This window comes from Periplaneta americana, chromosome 14 (assembly GCF_040183065.1).
Source record: "Periplaneta americana isolate PAMFEO1 chromosome 14, P.americana_PAMFEO1_priV1, whole genome shotgun sequence".
Lineage (NCBI taxonomy): Eukaryota > Metazoa > Arthropoda > Insecta > Blattodea > Blattidae > Periplaneta > Periplaneta americana.
Window position 1 is genome coordinate 57,000,830 of NC_091130.1, and position 27,081 is coordinate 57,027,910.

Sequence of the window (27,081 nt, forward strand, 5' to 3'; positions counted from 1 at the left end):
GTTCTGCTGTGCCCACAGTCATCATGCGCATGGTCGGCGTCGATTGCGTCATTATCTATCCGTAACTTCCGCGCATTTTTACTCGTATAACTTTGGTTAATAATAGCATGATCATAATTATATTTTTATTTAATAATATGAGTACTAAACTGCGTCACAGGAGCTGTTCAAAGTGGCTCCCATCTGCGTTCATGCATTCCCGACATCTCTTGATGAAGTTTATATTTGCACGTGTAAGTTCTATTTCTGGATGCTCGCAGTTTCTCCTCTTGTACTGGACTAGTCCGGCTAAGGAACGGACGGCTATAAGTAGCTGTTCATTAACTAGGAATTTATTGTTCAGAGTGACATACATGAGATCATAAAATTCATAGTCTGCCATTTATTTCTGAAAAGGACGTCCCTTAACAGACTACCATTCATACGTACACACTCCTCATCTGCGACGTATGTAGCTCATAGGGCGGAGCAACAATGTTGTCTGCAGTTCTTCATGGAGGCTTTTTCAATACTGTCGATCCACTTTCCTCCAAGATGTAACCCATGGATCAGCCAAGAAATCAGAAAAGCAGAGAGTTAACAACATTGCAATGAGAGAAGTTAGAAACAACCTTGGCACTCATTCCTGTGAGACGTGAGTAGACCCCAGGGCCATAGTGCAGCTGGAAGGGTTAGACCAATGGAAAAAGTCTATGACCCCGTCGGGAATCGAGTCCGTGACCTTATGGCTTGCAGCGTTAGTTATTAATTGCAACGGTACCGCTCGCCCCACTGCTTCACTAATATTACTGCTACGGTATATCGTCAGTAGTAGCACTGCTGCTGCTGCTGCCATTGATAATACAGTCAGGGAGGAGCATGGACATTGTACCAAAAAAGAATTATGTAATTATCCTTTAAATATATTTACTGAATTTACTTACCTGATTTTCGTTACTCTCTCCGATCATCTTCAGAATGACAAAATATAAAAATGTCACTTGGGTTATACAGCACCCGGTCCCCCAGCGTCAAGCTACACCTCTCTTCGTGTGCCGCATAATTGTTGTGTGTTATTTATAATAAAATAATAGTTGTAATTGAATGCCCACACAGTGTCTCATAATTAATGCTTATTTTAAAATAAATCAATTATTATTTTAACGTTACAAGAATGATGTTTGAGGTGATCAGCGTATTCTGGATCAATTTTTCCGAGTATTTCTACTTCGCCTAGAATGTCATCTTACACTCCCTATCTCAGCCACGTTCAATATTATCGTGAATTTATAGTAAACCTAATATAAATACAAGGATAGTATTGATATATACGAGCAGCATTCAGATTTAGTTAGGAAATTATTTTTATTTGAATTTCCACTCTAGAGGCTCGGTTCAAACGTCAATGCGACCAAATATTAACTACTGATCTAGTGCTGTGTGTTGACATTTCAGTGGGGTACTTTCCTCTTCCCTGGAATAGTTTGTATATTATTTCCTTGATATTTCGTGCTTTATTTCCTTGATATTTCGTGCTTTCAAGTATGATATGTAATCTGGAGAGAATTAAGTACCGGTAATTGAATATGCATACAAATTATTCATTAGCTTCCATCTATAACATTAAAGTTGGAACTCGTACTGACACGTTAATGACCCAACAATTGTTCATATATGAAAGGCTTGGGTGAAGTTCAGATGTGGAATAGAACAACACTGATATTTCAAATCGGATTTACTTCAATTATTACACTCTAAAAATCTATTATGATTTTTGTAAATTACTGTATGTTTTATTTAACGACGCTCGCAACTGCAGAGGTTATATCAGCATCGCCGATGTGCCAGAATTTTGTTCCACAGGAGTTCTTTAACATGTCAGTAAGTCTAGTGACATGAGCCTGTCGCCTGGGCCGGGATCGATCTCGGACAGAAAGGCCAGTGCCATGCCAACTGCGCTGATCAGGGCAACAGTATGATGTATCCTCAATAATTATAAACTCTTTTTTAATTCATATCCAGAATGCCAAGTGTTAGGATATGATTAGACTGAACTTTATCTTGTCATTACCGCACCCTCTATAGCCTATCTAAGAAAACTTTCCTCATTGTTTAAAGTATCTCCTTCTTCAAAATCTGAGAATAAACAGTGCTTGAAACATGTTAGGCAGTACTCAGAGAGTGAAAATATTGTGAAGATTCACGTGTATCAAATTCGAGTAAAAGGAACTGTGGGCTACAAAAATGGACGATTGTTTGGGATCACAGAATATAAAACAGATGATCTCGCGAAAAGTATTGTACCGGAAACTTTGATAATTTGCTGCATTATGGTAAGTTTAAAAAAGTGAAAAGTATTAAAGCTTGTTGCAGTGAATCAATTTACAGGGCCAGGTTCAGCAGAAATACGTGAAGATATCTTACAACAAGTACATGTATGTGGATTGCAAAACACTGTGTGTCATAACTGATAATAATAGCGTGAATCACATAATGTTTAGTGAACTCTCTAAAGATTCAGGACGTCATTACTTTTCCTTTGAAATGAACAACGCTGTAGCCTACTGCTTTTCTCGCATTGAACAGGTGTGCCGCAGGATAGGACGGCGACTGACCTACTGTCCGATGTTGCCACGTAGTGTAGGCCAGGCTCTGCTTAAAACCTATATTTCTCGCATTTAACAGCTATGAAGCAGTATAGGACGGCAAATAACGTGCTGTGCGACGATGCCTCGTAGTGTGGGCCAGGCTCTGCTTAAAGCCTATATTTCTCGCATTTAACAGCTATGCAGCAGGATAGGACGGCAACTGTCCTGTGCGACGTTGCCACGTAGTGTGGGCCAGGCTCTGCTTAAAGCCTATATTTCTCGCATTTAACTCCTATGCAGCGGGATAGGACTGCAACTAACGTGCTGTCCGACGTTGCCACGTAGTGTGGGCCAGGCTCTGCTTAAAGACTATATTCTCCCATTTAACAGCTATGCAGCAGGATATGACGGCAACTAACGTGCTGTGCGACGTTGCCACGTAGTGTGGGCCAGGCTCTGCTTAAAGCCTATATTTCTCGCATTTAACAGCTATGCAGCAGGATAGGACCGCCACTAACGTGCTGTACGACATTGCCACGTAGTGTGGGCCAGGCTCTGCTTCAAGCCTATACTTCTCGCATTTAACAGCTTTGCAGCGGGATAGGACGGCAACTAACGTGCTGTGCGACGTTGCCACGTAGAGTGGGCCAGGCTCTCCTTAAAGCCTATATTTCTCGCATTTAACAGCTATGCAGCGGGATAGGACGGCAACTAACGTGCTGTGCGACGTTACCAGGTAGTGTGGGCCAGGATCTGCTTAAAGCCTATATTTCTAGCATTTAACAGCCATGCAGCAGGATAGGATAGCAACTAACGTGCTGTGCAACTTTGCCACGTAGTGTAGGCCAGGCTCTGCTTAAAGCCTATATTTCTCACATTTAACAGCCATGCAGCAGGATAGGACGGGAACTAACATGCTGTGCGACATTGCCACGTAGTTTGGGCCAGGTTCTGCTTAAAGCCTATATTTCTCGCATGTAACGCCCATGCAGCAGGATAGGACGGCAACTAACGTGCTGTGCGACGTTGCCACGTAGTGTAGGCCAGGCTCCGCTTAAAGCCTATATTTCTTGCATTTAACAGCATTGCAGCAGGATAGGACGGCAACTCACGTGCTGTGCTACGTTGCCACGTAGTGTGGGCCAGCCTCGGCTTAAAACCTATATTTCCCGCATTTAACACCTATGCAGCAGGATAGGACGGCAATTAACGTGCTGTACGACGTTGCCACGTAGTGTGGGCCAGGCTCTGCTTAAAGCCTATAATTCTCGCATTTAACAGCTATGCAGCGGTATAGGACTGCAAATAACGTGCTGTGCGACGATGCCATGTAGTATGGACCAGGCTCTCCATAAAGCCTATATTTCTCGCATTTAACAGCTATGGAGCAGGATAGGACTGCAACTGTGCTGTGCGACGTTGCCACGTAGTGTGGGCCAGGCTCTGCTTAAAGCCTATATTTCTCGCATTTAACAGCTATGCACGGGGATAGGACGGCAACTAACGTGATGTGCGACCTTGCCACGTAGTTTGGGCCAGGGTCTTCTTAAAGCCTATATTTCTCGCATTTCACAGCTATGCAGCAAGATATGACGGCAACTAAGTTGCTGAGCGCCGTTGCCACGTAGTGTGGTCCATGCTTTGCTTAAAGCATGTATTTCTCGCATTTAACAGCTATGGTGCAGGATAGGACGGCAACTAACGTGCTGTGCGACGTTGCCACGTAGTGTGGGCCACGCTGTGATTAAAGACTATATTTCTCGCATTTAACAGCCTTGCAGCAGGATAGGACGCGAACTAACGTGCTGTGAGACGTTGCCACGTAGTGTGGACCAGGCTCTGCTGATAGGCTATTTTTCTCATATTTAACAGCTATGCAGCGGGATAGGACGGCGACTGACGTGCTGTGCGGCGTTGCCACGTAGTGTGGGCCAGGTACTGCTAAAGCCTATTTTTCCGCATTTAACAGCTATGCAGGGGGATAGGACGTAACAAACTTGCTGTGCGACGTTGCCACGTAGTTTGGTCCAGGCTCTGGTTAAAGCCTATATTTCTCGCATTTAACAGCTATGCTGCGGGATAGGTCGGCAACTAACTTGCTGTCCGACATTGCCACGTAGTGTGTGCCACGCTCTGTTTAAAGCCTATATTTCTCGCATTTAACAGCTATGCAGCAGGATAGGACGGCAACTGACGTGCTGTGCCACGTTGCCACGTAGTGTGGGCCAGGCTCTTCTTAAAGCCTATATTCCTCGCATTTACAGCTATACAGCGGGATAGGACGGCAAAAAACGTGCTGCGCTACGTTGCCACATAGTGTGGGCCAGGCTCTGCTTAAATCCTATATTTCTCGCATTTTACAGCCATGGACCAGGATAGGACGGAAACTAACATGCTGTGCGTCATTGCCACGTAGTTTGAGCCAGGCTCTGCTTAAAGAGTATATTTCCCGCATTTAACAGCCATGCAGCAGGATAGGACGGCAACTAACGTGCTGTGCGACGCTGCCACGTTGTGAGGGCCAGGCTCTGCTTAAAGCGTATATTTCTCGCATTTAAGAGCTATGCATTAGGATAGGACGGCAAACCAACGTGCTGTGCGAAGTGTGGACCAGGTTCTGTTTAAAGCCCATATTTCTCGTATTTTACAGCTTTGCAGGAGTATAGGTCGGCGGCTAACATGCTGTGCGACGTTGCCACGTAGTGTGTGCCAGGCTCTGCTTAAAGCCTATATTTCTCGCATTTAACGGCTATGAGGCAGGATAGGACGGGAACTAACGTGGTGTACGACGTTGCCACGTAGTGTGGGACAGGTTCTGCTTAAAGCCTATATTTCTCGCATTTAACAGGCATGCAGCAGGATAGGACAGCAACTAACGTGCTGTGCGACGTTGCCACGTAGTGTGAGCCCGTCTCTGCTTAGAGCCTATATTTCTCACATTTAACAGCTATGCAGCAAGATAGGCCGGCAGCTAACGTGGTGTGCGACGTTGCCACGTAGTGTGGGCCAGACTCTGCTTAAGGCGTATATTTCTCGCATTTAACAGCTATGCAGCAGGATAGAACGGCAACTAACGTGCTGTGCGACGTTACCAGGTAGTGTGGGCCAGGCTCTCCTTAAAGCCAATATTTCTCGCATTTAACAGCTATGCAGCAGGGTAGGACGGCAACTAACGTGGTGTGCGACGTTGACACGGATTGAGGGCCAGGCTGTGCTTAAAGAATAAATTTCTCTCATTTAACAGCCATGCAACAGGATACGACGGCAACCCACGTACTGTGCGACGTTGCCACATAGTGTGGGCCAGTCTCTGCTTAAAGCCTATATTTCTCGCCATAACAGTTATGCATTAGGATAGGGAGGCAACTAACGTGCTGTGCGACGATGCCCCGTGGTGTGGGCCAGGCTGTGCTTAAAGCCTATATTTCTCGCAATTACCAACTATGCATCAGGATAGGGCGGCAAATAACGTACAGTGCGACGTTGCCACGTAGTGTGGCCAGGCTCTGCTTAAAGCCTTTATTTGTCGCATTTAACAGCTATGCAGCAGGATTGAACGGCAAATAACGTGCTGTGTGACGTTGCCACGTAGTGTGGGCCTGGCTCTGCTTAAAGCCTATATTTCTCGCATTTAACAGCTATGCAGGAGGATAGGACGGCAACTAACGTGCTGTGCGACGTTGCCACGTAGTTTGGGCGAGGCTCAGCTTAAAGCCTATATTTCTCTCATTTCACAGCCATGCAGCAGGATAGGAGGACAACTAACGTGCAGTGGGGTGTTGCCACGTAGTGTGGGCCAGGCTCTTCTTAAGACCCATATTTCTCGCATTTAACAGCCATGCAACAGGATACGACGACAACCCACGTACTGTGCGACGTTGCCACATAGTGTGGACCTGTCTCTGCCTAAAGTCTATGTTTCTCGCATTTAACAGCTATGCAGTAGGATAGGCCGGCAGCTAAGATGGTGTGCGACGGTGCCACGTAGTGTGGGCAGGCTCTGGTTAAAGCCTATATTTCTTGCATTTAACAGCCATGCAGCAGGATAGGAGGACAACTAACGTGCTGTGGGGTGTTGCCACGTAGTGTGGGCCAGGATCTTCTTAAGTCCCATATTTCTCGCATTTAACAGCCATGCAACAGAATACGACGACAACCAACGTGCTGTGCGACGTTGGCACGTATTTAGGGCCAGGGTCTGCTTAAAGCCTATATTTCTCACAATTAACAACTATGCATAAGGATAGGGCGGCAAATAACGTGCTATGCGACGTTGCCACGTAGTGTGGGCCAGGCTCCGATTAAAGCCTATATTTCTCGCATTTAACAGCTATGTAGCAGGATAGAACGGCAAATAACGTGCTGTGCGACGTTTCTGCGTAGTGTGGGCCAGGCTCTGCTTAAAGCCTATATTTCTCGCATTTAACTGCAATGAAGCAGGATAGGACGGCAACTAACGTGCTGTGCGAAGTTGCCACGTAGTATGGGCGAGGCTCTGCTTAAAGGCTATATATATCCCATTTCACAGCCATGCAGCAGGATAGGACGACAACTAACGTGCTGTGCGACGTGCGACGTAGTGTGGGCCAGGCTCTCCTTAAAGCCTATATTTCTCGCATTTTACAGTTATGCAGCAGGATAGGACGGCAACTACGTGCTGTGCGACGTTGCCACAAAGTGTGCGCTGGACTCTGCTTAAAGCCTATATTTCTCGCATTTGACAGCCATGCAGCAGTATACGACGGGAACTAACATGTTGTGCGACATTACAACGTAGTTTGGGCCAGGTTCTGCTTAAAGCCTATATTTCTCGCATTGAAGAGCCATGCAGCAGGATAGGACGGCAACTATCGTGCTGTGCGACGTTGCCACGTTGTGTGGACCAGGCTCTGCTTAAAGTTTATATTTCTCGCATTTAACAGCCATGCAGCAGGATAGGACGGCAACTAACGTGCTGTGCGACGTTGCCACGTAGTGTGAGCCAGTCTCTGCTTAGAGCATATATTTCTCGCATTTAACAGCTATGCAGCAGGATAGGCCGGCAGCTAACGTGGTGTGCGACGTTGCAACGTCGTGTGGGGAGGCCCTGGTTAAAGCCTCTATTTGTCGCATTTAACAGTCATGCAGCAGGATAGGAGGACAACTAACGGGCTGTGGGGCGTTGCCACGTAGTGTGGGCCAGGCTCTGCTTAAGGACTATATTTCTCGCATTTAACAGTTATGCGGCAGGATAGAACGGCAAATAACCTGCTGTGCGACGATGCCAGGTAGTGTGGGCCAGACTCTGCTTCAAGCCTATATTTCTCGCATTTAACAGCCTTGCAGCAGGATAGGAGGGGAACTAACGTGCTGTGAGACGTTGCCACGTAGTGTGGACCAAGCTCTGCTGAAAGGCTATTTTTCTCATATTTAACAGCTATGCAGCGGGATAGGACGGCGAATAACTTGCTGTGCGGCGTTGCCACGTAGTTTGGACCAGGCACTGCTTAAAGCCTATTTTTCCCACATTTAACAGCTTCGCAGCGGGATAGGACGTAACAAACTTGCTGTCCGACATTGCGACGTAGTGTGTGCCAGGCTCTGTTTAAAGCCCATATTTCTCGTATTTAACTGCTATGCAGCAGGATAGGACGGCAACTAACGTACTGTGAGACGTTGCCACGTAGTGTGGGCCAGGCTCTGGTTAAAGACTATATTTCTTGCATTTAACCGCCATGCAGCAGGATAGGGGGACAACTAACGTAATGTGGGGTGTTGCCACGTAGTGTGGTCCAGGCTCTGCTTAAAAGCCTATATTTCTCGCATTTAACAGCTATGCAGCAGGATAGGACGGCAACTGACGTGCTGTGCTACGTTGCCACGTAGTGTGGGCCAGGCTCTGCTTAAAACCTGTATTTCTCGCATTTAACAGCTATACAGCGGGATAGGACGGCAACAAACGTGCTACGCTACGTTGCCACGTAGTTTGGGCCAGGCTCTACTTAAAGCCTATATTTCTCGCATTTAACAGCCATGGAGCAGATTAGGACTGAAACTATCATGCTGTGCGACATTGCGACGTAGTTTGGTCCAGGCTCTGCTTAAAGCCTATATTTCTCTCATTTAACAGCCATGCAGCAGGATGGGACGGCAACTAACGTTCTGTGCGACGTTGCCACGTAGTGAGGGCCAGGCTCTGCTTAAAGCCTATTTTGCTCGCATTTAAGTGCTATGCAGCAGGATAGGACGGCAAACCAGCGTGTTGTGCGACGTTACTTCGTAGTGTGCGCCAGGCTCTGTTTAAAGCCTATATTTCTCGTATTTAACAGCTTTGCAGGAGTATAGGACGGCGACTAACAACTGTGCGACGTTGCCACGTAGTGTGTGCCAGGCTCTGCTTAAAGCCTATATTTTTCGCATTTAACGGCCATGCAGCAGGATAGGACGGCAATTAAAATGCTGTGCGACGTAGTGACATAGTATGGGACAGGATCTGCTTAAAGCCAATATTTCTCTCATTTAACAGCCATGAAGCAGAATAGGACGGAACAAACGTGCTGCGCGACGTTGCCACGTAGTCTGGTCCAGGCTCTGCTTAAAGCCTTTATTTCTCGCATTTAACAGCTATGCTTCGGGATAGGGCGGCAACTAACTTGCTGTCCCACATTGCCACGTAGTCTGTGCCAGGGTATGTTCAAAGCCTATATTTCTCGCATTTATCTGCTATGCAGCAGGATAGGTCGGCAACTAATGTGCTGTGCTGCTTTGCCACGTAGTGTGGGCCAAGCTCTGCTTAAAGCCTATATTTCTCGCATTTTACAGCTATGCAGCAGTATAGGACGGCAACTGTCGTGCTGTGCTACGTTGCCACGTAGTGTGGGCCAGGCTTTTCTTAAAGCCTATATTTCTCGCATTTAACAGCTATACAGCGGGATAGGACGGCAACAAACGTGCTGCGCTACGTTGCCACGTAGTGTGGGCCAGGCTCTGCTTAAAGGCTATATTTCTCGCATTTAACAGCCATGGAGCAGGATAGGACGGAAAGTAACATGCTGTGCGACATTGCCACGTAGTTTGGGCCAGGCTCTTCTTAATGCCTATATTTTTCGCTTTTAAGAGTTATGCAGCAGGATAGGACGGCAAACCAACGTGCTGTGCGACATTACTACGTAGTGTGGGCGAGGCTCTGTTTAAAGCTCATATTTCTTGTATATAACAGCTTTGCAGGATCATAGGACGGCGACCAACATGCTGTGCGACGTTGCCACGTAGTGTGTGCCAGGCTCTGCTTCAAGCCTATATTTCTAGCAGTTAACAGCTATGAAGCGGGATAGGACGGCAACTAACGTGGTGTACGACGTTGCCACGTAGTTTGGGACAGATTCTGCTTAAATCCTATATTTCTCGCATTTAACAGCCATGCAGCAGGATAGGACGGCAACGAACGTGCTGTGTGACGTTGCCACGTAGTGTGAGCCAGTCTCTACTTAGAGCATATATTTCTCGCATTTAACAGCTATCCAGCAGGATGGGCCGGTAGCTAACGTGGTGTGCGACGTTGCAACGTATTGTGGGCGAGGCTCTGGTTAAAGCCTATATTTGTCGCATTTAACAGCCATGCAGCAGGATAGGAGGACAACAAACGGGCTGTGGGGCGTTGCCACATAGTGTGGGCCAGGCTCTGCTTAAGCCTATATTCCTGCATTTAAGAGCTATGCAGGAATATAGGACGCCAACTAAACTGCTGTGCGACGTTGCCACGTAGTGTGGACGAGGCTCTGGTTGAAGCCTATATTTCTCTTATTTAACAGCCATGCAGCAGGACAGCAAGACAACTAACGTGGTGTGCGACGTTGCCAAGTAGTATGCGCCACGCTCTGCTTCAAGGCTATATTTCTCGCATTTAACAGTTATGCAGCGGGATAGGACGGCAAGAAACGTGCTGTGCGACGTTGCCACGTATTGTGGGCCAGGCTCTGCTTAAATCCTATATTTCTCGCATTTAACAACTATGCAGTAGGATAGAACGGCAACTAACGTGCTGTGAGACGTTCCACGTAGTGGGGACCAGGCTCTGCTGAAAGCCTAATTTCTCAGATTTAACAGCTATGCACCACGGTAGGACGGAACTAATGTGCTGTGCGACTTTGCCACGTAGTTTGGCCAAGCTCTGCTTAAAGCCTATATATCTCGCATTTAAAAGCTACGCAGCACAATAGGACGGCAAATAACGTGCTGTGCGACGTTGACACGTAGTGTGGGCCAGGCTTGCTTAAAGCCTATATTTCTCGCATTTAACAGCTATGCAGCAGGGTAGAATAGCAAAGAACGTGCTGTGCGACGTTGCCAGATAGAGTGGGCCTGGCTCTGCTTAAAACATATATTTGTCGCATTTAACAGCTATGCAGCAGGATAGGACGGCAACTAACGTGCTATGCGACGTTGATACGTAGTGAGGTCCAGGCTCTGCTTAATGGAACTAATGTGCTGTGAAATGTTGCCACGTAGTGTGGGCCAGTCTCTGCTTATAGCCTATGTTTCTCGCATTTAACAGCTTGCAGCAGGATAGGACGGGAACTAACATGCTTTGCGACATTGCCACGTACTTTCGGCCAGGTTTTGCTTAAAGCCAATATTTCTCGCATTTAGCAGCCATGTAGCAGGATAGGACGGCAACTAACGTGCTGTGCGACGCTGCCACGTAGTGTGGGTCAGGCTCTCCTTAAAGCCTATATTTCCCGAATATAACAGCTATGAAGCGGGATAGAACGGCAACTAATGTGCTTTGCGACGTTGACACGTAGCGTGGGCCAGGCTCTGCTTAAAGCCTATATTTCCCGCATTTTACAGCTATTCAGCAGGATAGAACGGCAACTAACTTGCTGTGAGACGTTGCCACGTAGTGTGTACCAGGGTTTGCTGAAAGCCTATATTTCTCAGATTTAACAGCTATGCAGCGGGATAGGACGGAACAAACGTGCTGTCCGACGTTGCCACGTAGATTGCTCCAGGTTCTGCTTAAAGCCTATACTTCTCGCATTTAACAGCTATGCTGCGGGATAGGTCGGCAAATAACTTGCTGTCCGACATTGCCACGTAGTGTGTGCCAGTTTCTGTTTAAAGCCTATATTTCTCGCATTTAACTGCTATGCAGCATAATAGAACGGCAACTAACGTGCTGTCCGACGTTGACACGTAGTGAAGGCCAGTCTCTTCTTAATGGCTATATTTCTCGCATTTAAGAGCTATGCAGCAGGATAGGAAGGCAACTAACGTGCTGTGCGACTTTACTACGTAGTGTAGGCCAGGCTCTCTTTGAATCCTATATTTATCGTAATTAACAGCTTTGCAGCAGTATAGGACGGCGAATTACATGCTGTGCGACGTTGCCACCTAGTGTGTGCCAGGCTCTGCTTAAAGCCTATAATTCTCGCATTTAACAGCTATGCAGCGGGATAGGACGGCAACTAACGTGGTGTACGACGTTGCCACGTAGTGTGGGCCAGGCTCCGATTAATGCCTATATTACTCGCATTTAACAGCCAAGCAGCAGGATAAGACGGCAACTAACGTGCTGTGCGACGTTGCCACGTAGTGTGGACGAGGCTCTGGTTAAAACCTATATTTCTCTTATTTAACAGCCATGCAGCAGGATAGCACGACAACTAACGTGGTGTACGACGTTGCCAAGTAGTATGCGCCACGCTCCGCTTCAAGCCTATATTTCTCGCATTTAACAGTTATGCAGCGGGATAGGACGGCAACAAACGTGCTGTGCGACGTTGCCACGTAGAGTGGGCCAGGCTCTGGTTAAACCCTATATTTCTCGCATTTAACAGCCATGAATCAGGTTAGGGCAAGAACTAACAAGCTGTGCGACATTCCCACACAGTTTGATTCAGGCTCTGCTTAAAGCCTATATTTCTCGCATTTAAGAGCCATGCAGCAGGATAGGACGACAACTAACGTGATGTGCGACGTTGCCACGTTGTGTGGGCCAGGCTCTCCTTAAATTATATATTTCTCGCATTTAACAGCTATGCAGCAGCATAGGACGGCAACTACCGTGCTGTGCGACGTTGCCACGTAGTGTGGGCCTGGCTCTGCTTAAAGCCTATATTTCTCGCATTTAACAGCTATGCAGGAGGATAGGACGGCAACTAACGTGCTGTGCGATGTTGCCACGTAGTTTGGGCGAGGCTCTGCTTAAAGCCTATATTTCTCTCATTTCACAGTCATGCAGCAGGATAGGAGGACAACTAACGTGCTGTGGGGTGTTGCCACGTAGTGTGGGCCAGGCTCTTCTTAAGACCCATATTACTCGCATTTAACAGGCATGCAACAGGATACGACGACAACCCACGTACTGTGCGACGTTGCCACATAGTGTGGACCTGTCTCTGCCTAAAGTCTATGTTTCTCGCATTTTCAGCTATGCAGTAGGATAGGGCGGCAGCTAAGATGGTGTGCGATGTTGCCACGTAGTGTGGGCAGGCTCTGGTTAAAGCCTATATTTCTTGCATTTAACAGCCATGCAGCAGGATAGGAGGACAACTAACGTGCTGTGGGGTGTTGCCACGTAGTGTGGGCCAGGATCTTCTTAAGTCCCATATTTCTCGCATTTAACAGCCATGCAACAGAATACGACGACAACCAACGTGCTCTGCGACGTTGGCACGTAGTTAGGGCCAGGGTTGCTTAAAGCCTATATTTCTCACAATTAACAACTATGCATCAGGATAGGGCGGCAAATAACGTGCTATGCGACGTTGCCACATAGTGTGGGCCAAGCTCCGATTAAAGCCTATATTTCTCGCATTTAACAGCTATGTAGCAGGATAGAACGGCAAATAACGTGCTGTGCGACGTTGCTGCGTAGTGTGGGCCAGGCTCTGCTTAAAGCCTATATTTCTCGCATTTAACTGCAATGAAGCAGGATAGGACGGCAACTAACGTGCTGTGCGAAGTTGCCACGTAGTATGGGCGAGGCTCTTCTTAAAGCCTATATATCTCTCATTTCACAACCATGCAGCAGGATAGGACGACAACTAACGTGCTGTGCGACGTGCGACGTAGTGTGGGCCAGGCTGTCCTTAAAGCCTATATTTCTCGCATTTTACAGTTATGCAGCAGGATAGGACGGCAACTAACGTGCTGTGCGACGTTGCAACAAAGTGTGCGCTAGACTCTGCTTAAAGCCTATATTTCTCGCATTTGACAGCCATGCAGCAGTATACGACGGGAACTAACATGTTGTGCGACATTGCAACGTAGTTTGGGCCAGGTTCTGCTTAAAGCCTATATTTCTCGCATTGAAGAGCCATGCAGCAGGATAGGACGGCAACTATCGTGCTGTGCGACGTTGCCACGTTGTGTGGACCAGGCTCTGCTTAAAGTTTATATTTCTCGCATTTAACAGCCATGCAGCAGGATAGGACGGCAACTAACGTGCTGTGCGACGTTGCCACGTAGTGTGAGCCAGTCTCTGCTTAGAGCATATATTTCTCGCATTTAACAGCTATGCAGCAGGATAGGCCGGCAGCTAACGTGGTGTGCGACGTTGCAACGTCGTGTGGGGAGGCCCTGGTTAAAGCCTATATTTGTCGCATTTAACAGTCATGCAGCAGGATAGGAGGACAACTAACGGGCTGTGGGGCGTTGCCACGTAGTGTGGGCCATGCTCTGCTTAAGGACTATATTTCTCGCATTTAACAGTTATGGGGCACGATAGAACGGCAAATAACGTGCTGTGCGACGATGCCAGGTATTGTGGGCCAGACTCTGCTTAAAGCCTATATTTCTCGCATTTAACAGCCTTGCAGAAGGATAGGACGGGATCTAACGTGCTGTGAGACGTTGCCACGTAGTGTGGACCAAGCTCTGCTGAAAGGCTATTTTTCTCATATTTAACAGCTATGCAGCGGGATAGGACGGCGAATAACTTGCTGTGCGGCGTTGCCACGTAGTTTGGACCAGGCACTGCTTAAAGCCTATTTTTCCCGCATTTAACAGCTTTGCAGCGGGATAGGACGTAACAAACTTGCTGTCCGACATTGCGACGTAGTGTGTGCCAGGCTCTGTTTAAAGCCCATATTTCTCGTATTTAACTGCTATGCAGCAGGATAGGACGGCAACTAACGTACTGTGCGACGTTGCCACGTAGTGTGGGCCAGGCTCAGGTTAAAGACTATATTTCTTGCATTTAACCGCCATGCAGCAGGATAGGGGGACAACTAACGTACTGTGGGGTGTTGCCACGTAGTGTGGTCCAGGCTCTGCTTAAGGCCTATATTTCTCGCATTTAAAATCTATGCAGCAGGATAGAACGGCAACTAACTTGCTCTGCGACGTTGCCAGGTAGTGTTTTCCAGGCTCTCCTTAAAGTCTATATTTCTCGCATTTAACAGCAATGCAGCAGGATAGGACGGCAACTAACGTGCTGTGCGACGTTGACACGTAGAGAGGGCCAGGCTCTGCTTAAAGCCTAAATTTCTCTCATTTAACATCCATGCAAAAGGATACGACGACAACCAACATGCCGTGCGACGTTGCCAAGTAGTGTGGTCCACAGTCTGCTTAAAGCCTATATTTCTCGCATTTAACAGCCTTGCAGCAGGATAGGACGGGAACTAACGTGCTGTGCGACATTGCCACATAGTTTGGGCCAGGTTCTGCTTAAAGCCAATACTTCTCGTATTTCACAGCCATGCAGCAGGATAGGACGGGAAATAACGTGCTGAGCGACGTTGGCGCGTAGTGTGGGTCAGGCTCTGCTTAATGCCTATATTTCCCGAATTTAACAGCTTTGCAGCGGGATAGAACGGCAACTAACGTGCTGTGCGAAGTTGACACGTAGTGTGGGCCAGGCTCTGCTTAAAGCCTATATTTCTCTTAACAGCTATTCCGCAGGATACAACGGCAACTAACGTGCTGTGAGACTTTGCCACGTAGTGTGGACCAGGCTCTGCTGAAAGGCTATATTTCTCATATTTAACTCCTATGCAGCGGGATAGGCCGGCGAATAACATGCTGTGCGGCGTTGCCACGTATTGTGGGCCAGTCACTGCTTAAATCCTATTTTTCCCGCATTTTACAGCTATGCAGCGGGATAGGACGGACGAAACGTGCTGTGCGACGTTGCCACGGAGTCTGGTCGAGGCTCTGCTTAAAGCCTATATTTCTCGCATTTAACAGCTATGCTGCGGGATAGGTCGGCAAGTAACTTGCTGTCCGACATTGTCACGTAGTGTGTGCCAGGCTCTGTTTAAAGCCTATATTTCTCGCATTTAACTGCTATGCAGCAGGATAGGACGGCAACTAACATGCTGTGCTGCGTTGCCACGTAGTGTGTTCCAGGCTCTGCTTAAAAGCCTATATTTCTCGCATTTAACAGCTATGCAGCAGGATAGGACGGCAACTGACGTGCTGTGCTACGTTGCCACGTAGTGTGGGCCAGGCTCTGCTTAAAACCTGTATTTCTCGCATTTAACAGCTATACAGCGGGATAGGACGGCAACAAACGTGCTACGCTACGTTGCCACGTAGTTTGGGCCAGGCTCTACTTAAAGCCTATATTTCTCGCATTTAACAGCCATGGTGCAGATTAGGACTGAAACTATCATGCTGTGCGACATTGCGACGTAGTTTGGTCCAGGCTCTGCTTAAAGCCTATATTTCTCGCATTTAACAGCCACGCAGCAGGATGGGACGGCAACTAACGTTTGTGCGACGTTGCCAAGTAGTGAGGGCCAGGCTCTGCTTAAAGCCTATTTTGCTCACATTTAAGAGCTATGCAGCAGGATAGGACGGCAAACCAACGTGTTGTGCGACGTTACTACGTAGTGTGCGCCAGGCTCTGTTTTAAGCCTATATTTCTCGTATTTAACAGCTTTGCAGGAGTATAGGACGGCAACTGACAACTGTGCGACGTTGCCACGTAGTGTGTGCCAGGCTCTGCTTAAAGCCTATATTTTTCGCATTTAACAGCCATGCAGCAGGATAGGACGGCAACTAAAATGCTGTGCGACGTAGCCACATAGTATGGGACAGGATCTGCTTAAAGCCAATATTTCTCTCATTTAACAGCCATGAAGCAGAATAGGACGGAACAAACGTGCTGCGCGACGTTGCCACGTAGTCTGGTCCAGGCTCTGCTTAAAGCCTATATTTCTCGCATTTAACAGCTATGCTTCGGGATAGGGCGGCAACTAACTTGCTGTCCCACATTGCCACGTAGTCTGTGCCAGGGTATGTTCAAAGCCTATATTTCTCGCATTTATCTGCTATGCAGCAGGATAGGTCGGCAACTAATGTGCTGTGCTGCTTTGCCACGTAGTGTGGGCCAAGCTCTGCTTAAAGCCTATATTTCTCGCATTTAACAGCTATGCAGCAGTATAGGACGGCAACTGACGTGCTGTGCTACGTTGCCACGTAGTGTGGGCCAGGGTTTTCTTAAAGCCTATATTTCTCGCATTTAACAGCTATACAGCGGGATAGGACGGCAACAAACGTGCTGCGCTACGTTGCCACGTAGTGTGGGCCAGGCTCTGCTTAAAGGCTATATTTCTCGCATTTAACAGCCATGGAGCAGGATAGGACGGAAAGTAACATGCTGTGCGACATTGCCACGTAGTTTGGGCCAGGCTCTTCTTAATGCCTATATTTTTCGCTTTTAAGAGTTATGCAGCAGGATAGGACGGCAAACCAACGTGCTGTGCGACATTACTACGTAGTGTGGGCCAGGCTCTGTTTAAAGCTCATATTTCTTGTATAGAACAGCTTTGCAGGATCATAGGACGGCGACCAACATGCTGTGCGACGTTGCCACGTAGTGTGTGCCAGGCTCTGCTTCAAGCCTATATTTCTAGCAGTTAACAGCTATGAAGCGGGATAGGACGGCAACTAACGTGCTGTGAAATGTTGCCACGTAGTGTGGGCCAGTCTCTGCTTATAGCCTATGTTTCTCGCATTTAACAGCCATGCAGCAGGATAGGACTGGAACTAACTAACATGCTTTGCGACATTGCCACGTACTTTCGGCCAGGTTCTGCTTAAAGCCAATATTTCTCGCATTTAGCAGCCATGTAGCAGGATAGGACGGCAACTAACGTGCTGTGCGACGCTGCCACGTAGTGTGGGTCAGGCTCTCCTTAAAGCCTATATTTCACGAATATAACAGCTATGAAGCGGGATAGAACGGCAACTAATGTGCATTGCGACGTTGACACGTAGTGTGGGCCAGGCTCTGCTTAAAGCCTATATTTCCCGCATTTTACAGCTATTCAGCAGGATAGAAGGGCAACTAACTTGCTGTGAGACGTTGCCACGTAGTGTGGACCAGGCTTTGCTGAAAGCCTATATTTCTCAGATTTAACAGCTATGCAGCGGGATAGGACGGAACAAACGTGCCGTCCGACGTTGCCACGTAGATTGCTCCAGGTTCTGCTTAAAGCCTATACTTCTCGCATTTAACAGCTATGCTGCGGGATAGGTCGGCAAATAACTTGCTGTCCGACATTGCCACGTAGTGTGTGCCAGTTTCTGTTTAAAGCCTATATTTCTCGCATTTAACTGCTATGCAGCATAATAGAACGGCAACTAACGTTCTGTCCGACATTGACACGTAGTGAAGGCCAGTCTCTTCTTAATGGCTATATTTCTCGCATTTAAGAGCTATTCAGCAGGATAGGAAGGCAACTAACGTGCTGTGCGACGTTACTACGTAGTGTAGGCCAGGCTCTGTTTCAAGCCTATATTTATCGTAATTAACAGCTTTGCAGCAGTATAGGACGGCGAATTACATGCTGTGCGACGTTGCCACCTAGTGTGTGCCAGGCTCTGCTTAAAGCCTATATTTCTCGCATTTAACAGCTATTCAGCGGGATAGGACGGCAACTAACGTGGTGTACGACGTTGCCACGTAGTGCGGGCCAGGCTCCGATTAATGCCTATATTACTCGCATATAACAGCCAAGCAGCAGGATAAGACGGCAACTAACGTGCTGTGCGACGTTGCCACGTAGTGTGGACGAGGCTCTGGTTAAAACCTATATTTCTCTTATTTAACAGCCATGCAGCAGGATAGCACGACAACTAACGTGGTGTACGACGTTGCCAAGTAGTATGCGCCACGCTCCGCTTCAAGCCTATATTTCTCGCATTTAACTGCTATGCAGCATAATAGAACGGCAACTAACGTGCTGTCCGACGTTGACACGTAGTGAAGGCCAGTCTCTTCTTAATGGCTATATTTCTCGCATTTAAGAGCTATGCAGCGGGATAGGACGGCAACAAACGTGCTGAGCGACGTTGCCACGTAGTGTGGGCCAGGCTCTGGTTAAACCCTATATTTCTCGCATTTAACAGCCATGAAGCAGGTTAGGGCAGGAACTAACAAGCTGTGCGACATTGCCACGCTGTTTGATTCAGGCTCTGCTTAAAGCCTATATTTCTCGCATTTAAGAGCCATGCAGCAGGATAGGACGACAACTAACGTGATGTGCGACGTTGCCATGTTGTGTGGGCCAGGCTCTGCTTAAATTATATATTTCTCGCATTTAACAGCTATGCAGCAGCATAGGACGGCAACTACCGTGCTGTGCGACGTTGCCACGTAGTGTAGGCCAGGCTCTGCTGAAAGTATAATTTCTCAGATTTAATATATATGCACCGCGATAGGACGGAACTAACGTGCTGTGCGACTTTGCCACGTAGTTTGGGCAAGCTCTGCTTAAAGCCTATATTTCTCGCATTTAACAGCTATGCAGCAGGATAGGAGGCAAATAACGTGCTGTGCGACGTTGACACGTTGTGTGGGCCAGGCTCTGCTTAACGCCTATATTTCTCGCATTTAACAGCTATGCAGCGGGATAGGACGGCAACTAACGTGATGTGCGACGTTGCCACGTAGTGTGGGCCAGGCTCTTCTTAAAGCCTATATTTCTCGCATTTAAGAGCTATGCAGCAGGATATGACGCCAACTATCTAGCTGTGCGACGTTGCCACGTAGTGTGGGCCAGGCTCTGCTTGAAGCCTATATTTCTCGCATTTAACTGCTATCCAACAAGATAGGATGGTACTTAACGTGCTGTGCGACGTTGCCAAGTAGTATGTGCCAGGCTCTGCTTAAAGCCTATATTTCTCGCATTTAACAGCTATGCAGAAGGTTAGGACGGCAAATAACATGAGTGCGGCGTTGCCACGTAGTGTGAGCAAGGCTTTGCTTCAGGCCTATGTTCGTCTTATTTAACAGCTATGCAGCAGCATGGGACCCCAAATAACGTGCTGTGCGTCGTTGCTATGTAGTGTGAGTCAGACTCTGCTTAAAGTCTATATCTCGCATATAACATCATTGGAGCAGGATAGGACGGGAACTAACGTGCTCTGTAACGTTGCCACGTAGTAAGGGGCAGGCTCTGCCTAAAGCCCATATTTCTCGCATTTAATAACTATGCAGCAGGATAGGACGGCAACTAACGTGCTGTGCGACGTTGCCACGTAGTGTGGGCCTGGCTCTGCTTAAAGACTATATTTCTCGCATTTAAGAGATATGCAGCGGGATAGGATGGCAAGAAACGTGCTGTACGACGTTGCCACGTAGTGAGGACCAGGCTCTGCTTTAAGCCTATATTTCTCGCATTTAACAGCAATGGAGTAGGATAGGACTTGAACTTACATCCTGTGCGATATTGCCTCGTAGTTTGGGCCAGGCTCTGCTTAAAGCGTGTATTTCTCGCATTTAACAGCCATGCAGCAGGATAGGACGGCAACTAACGTGCTGTGGGACGTTGCCACGTAATGAGGGCCGGTCTCTGCTTAAAGCCTATATTTCTCGCATTTAAGAGCTATGCAGCAGGATAGGAAGGCAACTAACGCGATGTGCGACGTTACTACGTAGTGTAGGCCAGGCTCTGTTTCAAGCCTATATTTATCGTATTCAACAGCTTTGCAGCAGTATAGGACTTCGAATTACATCCTGTGCGACGTTGCCACCTAGTGTGTGCCAGGCTCTGCGTAAAGTCTATATTTCTCGCATTTAACAGCTCTGCAGCGGGATAGGACGGCAACTAACGTGGTGTTCGACGTTGCCACGTAGTGTGGGCCAGTCTCTGCTTAAAGTCTATATTTCTCGAATTTAACAGCTATGCAGCAGGATAAGCCGGCAGCTAACGTGGTGCGCGACGTTGCAACGTAGTGTGGGCCAGGCTCTGGTTAAAGCCTATATGTCTCGCATTTAACAGCCATGCAGAAGAATAGGAAGACAACTAACGTGCTGTGGGGCGTTGCCACGTAGTGTGCGCCAGGCTCTGCTTAAGGCTTATATTTCTCGCATTTAACACCTCTGCAGCAGGATAGAACGGCAACTAATGTGCTGAGTGCCATTGACACTTAGGGAGGGCCAGGCCATGCTTAAAGCCTATATTTCTCGCATTTAACAGCTATGCAGCAGGTTAGGACCGCAACTAACGTGCTGTGCGACGTCGCGACGCAGTGTGGGCCAGGCTCTGCTTAAAGCCTATATTTCTCTCATTTAACAGCCATGAAGCAGGATAGGACGGGAACTAACATGCTGTGCGACATTGCCACGTAGTTTGGGCCAGGAACTTCTTAAAGACTATATTTTTTGCATTTAAATGCCATACAGAATGATAAGACGGCAACTAATGTGCTGTGCGACGTTGCCACTTAATATCGCTCAGACTGTCTTTAAAGCCTATTTTTCTCGCATTTGACAGCTATACAGCGGGATGCAACGGCAAATAACGTGCTGTGCGACGTTGCAGCATAGTCTGGGAAAGGCTCTGCTTAAAGCCTATATTTCTCGCATTTAACAGCTATGCAGCAGAATACAAAGGCAACTAACGTGCTGTGAGACGTTGCCACGTAGTGTGGACCAAACTCTGCTGAAAGCCAATATTTCTGAGATTTAACAGCTATGCAGCGGGAAAGGATGGCGATTAACGTGCTGTGCGGCATTGCCACGTAGTGCGGGCCAGGCTCTGCAAAAACCCTATATTTCTCGCTTTTAACAGCTATGCAGCGGGATAGGACAAAACAAACGTGCTGTGCGACGTTGCCACGTAGTTTCGGCCAGGCTCTGCTTATAGCCTATATTTCTCGCATTTAACCGCTATGCAGCAGGATCGGACGGCAACTAACATGGTGTGCAACGTTGCCACGTAGTGAGTGCCAGGCTCTGCTTAAAGGCTATATTTCTCGCATTTGACAGCCATGCAGCTGGATAGGACGGGTACTAACATGCTGTGCGACATTGCAACGTAGTTTGGGCCAGGTTCTGCTTAAAGCCTATATTTCTCGCATTTAACACCCATGCAGCAGGATAGGACAGCAACTAACGTGCTGTGAGACGTTGCCACGTTGTGTCGGCCAGGCTCTGCTTAAAGCCTATATTTCTCGCATTTAACAGCCATGCAGCAGGATTTCACGGGAACTAACATGCTATGCGACATTGCCACGTAGTTTTGTCCAGGTTGTGTTTAAAGTCTATATTTCTCGCATTTATTAGCCATTCAGCGGAATAGGACGGCAACTAGCGTGCCGTGCGACGTTGCCACGTAGTGTGGGCCAGTCTCTCCTTAAAGCCTATATTTCTCGCATTTAACAGCTATGCAGCAGGATAGGACGGCAACTAACGTGCTCTGGGACGTTGCCACGTAGTATGAGCCAGGCTCTGGTTAAAGCCTATATTTCTCGCATTTAACAGCCATGCAGCAGAAGAGGACGACAACTAACGTGCTGTGCTATTTTCCCACGTAGTGTGGGCCATGCTCTGCTTAAAGCCTATATTTCTCACATTTAACAGCTATGCAGAAGGATAGGACGGTAACTAACGTGTTGTGCGACGTTGCAATGTAGTGTGGGCCAGCCTCAGCTTAAAGCCTATATTTCTCTCATTTAACAGCCATGAAGCAAGTTAGGACGGCAACTAACATGCTGTGCGACATTGCCACGTAGTTTGGACCAGGTTCTGCTTAGAGCCAATATTTGTCGCATTTAACAGCCATGCACCAGGATAGGACGGCAACTAACGAGCTGTGCGACGTTGCCACGTAGTGTGGGTCTGGCTCTGCTGAAAGCCTATATTTCCCGAATTTAACAGCTATGCACCGGGAGAGAACGGCAACTAACGTACTGTGCGACGTTGACACGTAGTGTGGGCCAGGCTCTGCTTAAAGCCTATATTTCTCGCGTTTAACAGCTATTCAGCAGGATACAACGGCAACTAACGTGCTGTGACACGTTGCCACGTAGTGTGGACCAGACTCTTCTGAAAGCCTATATTTTTTAGATTTAACAGCTATGCAGCGGTATAGGACGGCGACTAACGTGCTGTGCGGCGTTGCCACGTAGTGTGGGCCAGGCTCTGCTTAAAGCCTATATTTCTCGCATTTAACAGCCTTGCAGCAGGGTAGGACGGGAACTATCATGCTGTGCGGCATTGCCACATAGTTTGGGCCAGGTTGTGCTTAAAGCCTATATTTCACGCATTTAACTGCTATGCAGCATAATAGAACGGCAACTAACGTGCTGTGCGACGTTGCCACTTAGTATGGGTCAGGCTCTGCTTAAGGCTTATACTTCTCGCATTTAACAGCCATGCAGCAGGATAGAACGGCAACTAACGTGCTGTGCGACGTTGCCACGTAGTGTGGGCCAGGCTCTGCTTCAAGCCAATATTTCTCGCATTTAACAGCTATGCAGAAGGATAGGACGGCAACTAACGCGCTGTGCGACGTTGCCACGTAGTGTGGGCCAGGCTCTGCTTCAAGCCTATATTTCTCGCATTTAACAGCTATGCAGCGGGATAGGACGGCAACAAACTTGCTGTGCGACGTTGCTACGTAGTGTGGGCCAGGCTCTGCTTAAAGCCTATATTTGTCGCATTTAACAGCCATGGAGCAGGATAGGACGGCAGCTAACGTGCTCTGCGACGTTGCCACGTAGTGAGGGCAGGCTCTGCTTGAAGCCTACATTACTCGCATTTAAGAGCTATGCAGCAGGATAGGACGGCAGGTATCTGCTGTGCGACGTTACTAAGTAGTGTGGGCCAGGCTCTGTTTAAAGACTATATTTCTCGTATTTAACAGCTTTGCAGTAGTGTAGGACGGCGACTAACATGCTGTGCGACGTTGCCACGTGGTGTGGGCCGGGCTCTGCTTAAAGCCTATATTTCTCGCATTTAACAGCCTTGCAGCAGGATAGGACGGGAACTATCATGCTGTGCGACATTGCCAAATAGTTTGGGCCAGGTTATGCTTAAAGCCTATATTTCTCGCATTTAACTGCTATGCAGCATAATAGAACGGCAACTAACGTGCTGTGCGACGTTGGCACTTAGTGTGGGCCAGGCTCTTCTTAAGGCCTATACTTCTCGCATTTAACAGCTATGCAGCAGGATAGAACAGCAACTAACTGGCTGTGCGACGTTGCCACGTAGTGTGGGCCAGGCTCTGCTTAAAGCCAATATTTCTCGCATTTAACAGCTATGCAGCAGGATAGGACGGCAACTAACGTGCTGTGCGACGTTGCCACGTAGTGTGGGCCAGGCTCTGCTTAAAGCCAATATTTCTCGCATTTAACAGCTATGCAGCGGGATAGGACGGCAACAAACTTCCTGTGCGACGTTGCTACGTTGTGTGGGCCAGGCTCTGCTTAAAGCATATATTTCTCGCATTTAACAGCCATGGAGCAATATAGGACGGCAACTAACGTGCTCTGCGACGTTGCCACGTAGTGAGGACCAGGCTCTGCTTGAAGCCTATATTTCTCGCATTTAAGAGCTATGCAGCAGGATAGGACGGCAGGTATCTGCTGTGCGACGTTACTACGTAGTGTGGGCCAGGTTCATCTTAAAGCCTATATTTCTCGCATTTAACAGCCATGCAGCAGGATAGGAAGGCAACTAACGTGGTGTGGGACGTTGCCACGTAGTGTGGGCAAGGCTATGGTTAAAGCCTATATTTGTCGCGTTTAACTGCCATGCAGCATGATAGGGGGACAACGAACGTGCTGTGGGGCGTTGCCATGTAGTGTGGGCCAGGCTCTGCTTAAGGACTATATTTCTCGCATTTACCAGCTATGCAGCAGAATAGAACGGCAAGTAACTTGCTGTGCGTCGTTGCCAGGTAGTTTGGGCCAGGCTCTGATTAAAGTCTACATTTCTCGCATTTAACAGCTATGCAGCGGGATAGGACGGCAACTAACGTGGTGTACGACGTTGCCACGTAGTGTGGGCCAGGCTCTGCTTAAAGCCTATATATCTCGCATTTAACAGCTCTTCATCAGGATAGGGCGGCAACAAACGTGCTGTGCGACGTTGCCACGTATTGTGGGCCATTCTTTGCTTAAAGCCTATATTTCTCGCATTTAACAGCTATGCAGCAGGATAGGACGGCAACTAACGTGCTGTGAGACGTTGCTACGTAGTGTTGGCCAGGCTCTCCTTAAAGCCTATATTTGTCGCATTTAACAGCTATGCAGCAGGATAGGACGGCAACTACCGAGCTGTGCGACGATGCCACGTAGTGAGGGCCAGGCTCTGCTTAAAGCCTATATTTCTCGCATTTAACAGGAATACAGTAGGATAGGACGGGAACTAACATGCTGTGCGACATTGCCACGTAGTTTGGCCCAGGTTCTGCTTAAAGCCTATATTTGTCGCATTTAACAGCCGTGCCGTAGGATAGGATGGCTACTAAGGTGCTGTGCGAGGTTGCCACGAAGTGTTGGTCAGGCTATGCTTAAAACCTATATTTCTCGCAATTAACAGCCTTGCAGTAGCTTAGGACGGAAACTAACATGCTGTGCGACATTGCCACGTAGTTTGGCACAGGTTCTGCTTTAAGCCAATATTTCACGCATTTAACAGCCATGCAGAAGGATAGGATGGCAACTAACTTGCTGTGCGACGTTGTGACGTAGTGCTGGTCAGGCTCTGCTTAAAGCCTATATTTCTCGCGTTTAACAGCTATTCAGCAGGATAGAACGGCAACTAACGTTGTGTGAGACGTTGCAGTTTAGTGTGGACCAGGCTCTGCTGAAAGCCTATATTTCTGAGATTTAACAGCTATGCAGCGGTATAGGACGGCGACTAACGTGCTGTGCGGCGTTGCCACGTAAGTTGGGCCAGGCACTGCTTAAAGCCTATTTTTCCCGCATTTAACAGCTATACAGCGAGATAGGACGGAACAAACGTGCAGTGCGACGTTGCCACATAGTTTGGTCCAGGCTCTGCTTAAAGCCTATATTTCTGGCATTTAACAGCTATGCTGCGGGATAGGTCGGCAACTAACTTGCTGTCCGACATTGCCATGTAGTGTGTGCCAGGCTCATTTTAAAACCTATATTTCTCGCATTTAACTGCTATGCGGCATAATAGAACGGTAACTAAAGTGCCGTGCGAGATTGCCACGTAGTGTGAGCCAGGCTCTCCATAAAGCCTATATTTCTGGCATTATCAGCTATGCAGCAGGATAGAACGGCAACTAACGTGCTCTGCGACGTTGCCACTTACTGTGGGCCAGGCTCTGCTTAGAACCAAAATTTCTCGCATTTTACAGCTATGCAGCAGAATAGGACGGCAACTAACATGCTTTGCGACGTTGCCACGTAGTGTGGGCCACGCTATTGTTAAAGCTTATATTTCTCGCATTTAACAGCTGTGCAGCGGTATAGGTCGGCAACAAACGTGCTGTGCGACGTTGCCACGTAGTGTGGGCCAGGCTCTGCTGATAGCCTATATTTCTCGCATTTAACAGCTATGCAGCAGGGTAGGACGGCCATTAACGTGGCGTGCGACGTTGCCACGTAGTGTGGGCCAGGCACTCCTTAAAGCCTATATTTCTCGCATTTAACAGCTATGCAGCTGGATAGGACGGCAACTAACGTGCTGTGCGGCGTTGCTACGTAGTGTGGGCCAGGCTCTGCTTAAAGCCTATATTTCTCGTATTTAACAGTTTCGCATTAGGATAGGATGGCAACTAACGTACTGTGCGACGTTGCCACGTAGTTTGTGCAAGGCTCTTCTTAAAGCCTATATTTCTCGCATTTAACAGCTATGCAGCAGGGTAGGACGGCAACTAACGTGCTGTGCGACGTTGCCACGTAGTCAGGGCCAGGCTCTGCTTAAAGCATATATTTCTCGCAATTAGCAGCAATGCTGCAGGATAGGACGGCAACTAAATTGCTGTCCGACGTTGCCACGTACTTTTTGCCAGGCTCTGCTTAAAGCCTATATTTCTTGAATTTAACAGCAATGCAGCATAATAGAACGGCAACTAACGTGCTGTGCGATGTTGCCACGTGGTGTGGGCCAAGCTCTGCTTAAGCCTATATTTCTCGCATTTAACAGCTATGCAGAAGAATAGGACGGCAACTAACGTGCTGTGCGACGTTGCCACTTAGTGTGGACGAGGATCTGGTTAAAGCCTATATTTCTCTCATTTAACAGCCATGCAGCAGGATAGGAAGACAACTAACGTGGTGTGCGACGTTGCCACGTAGTATGCGCCAGGCT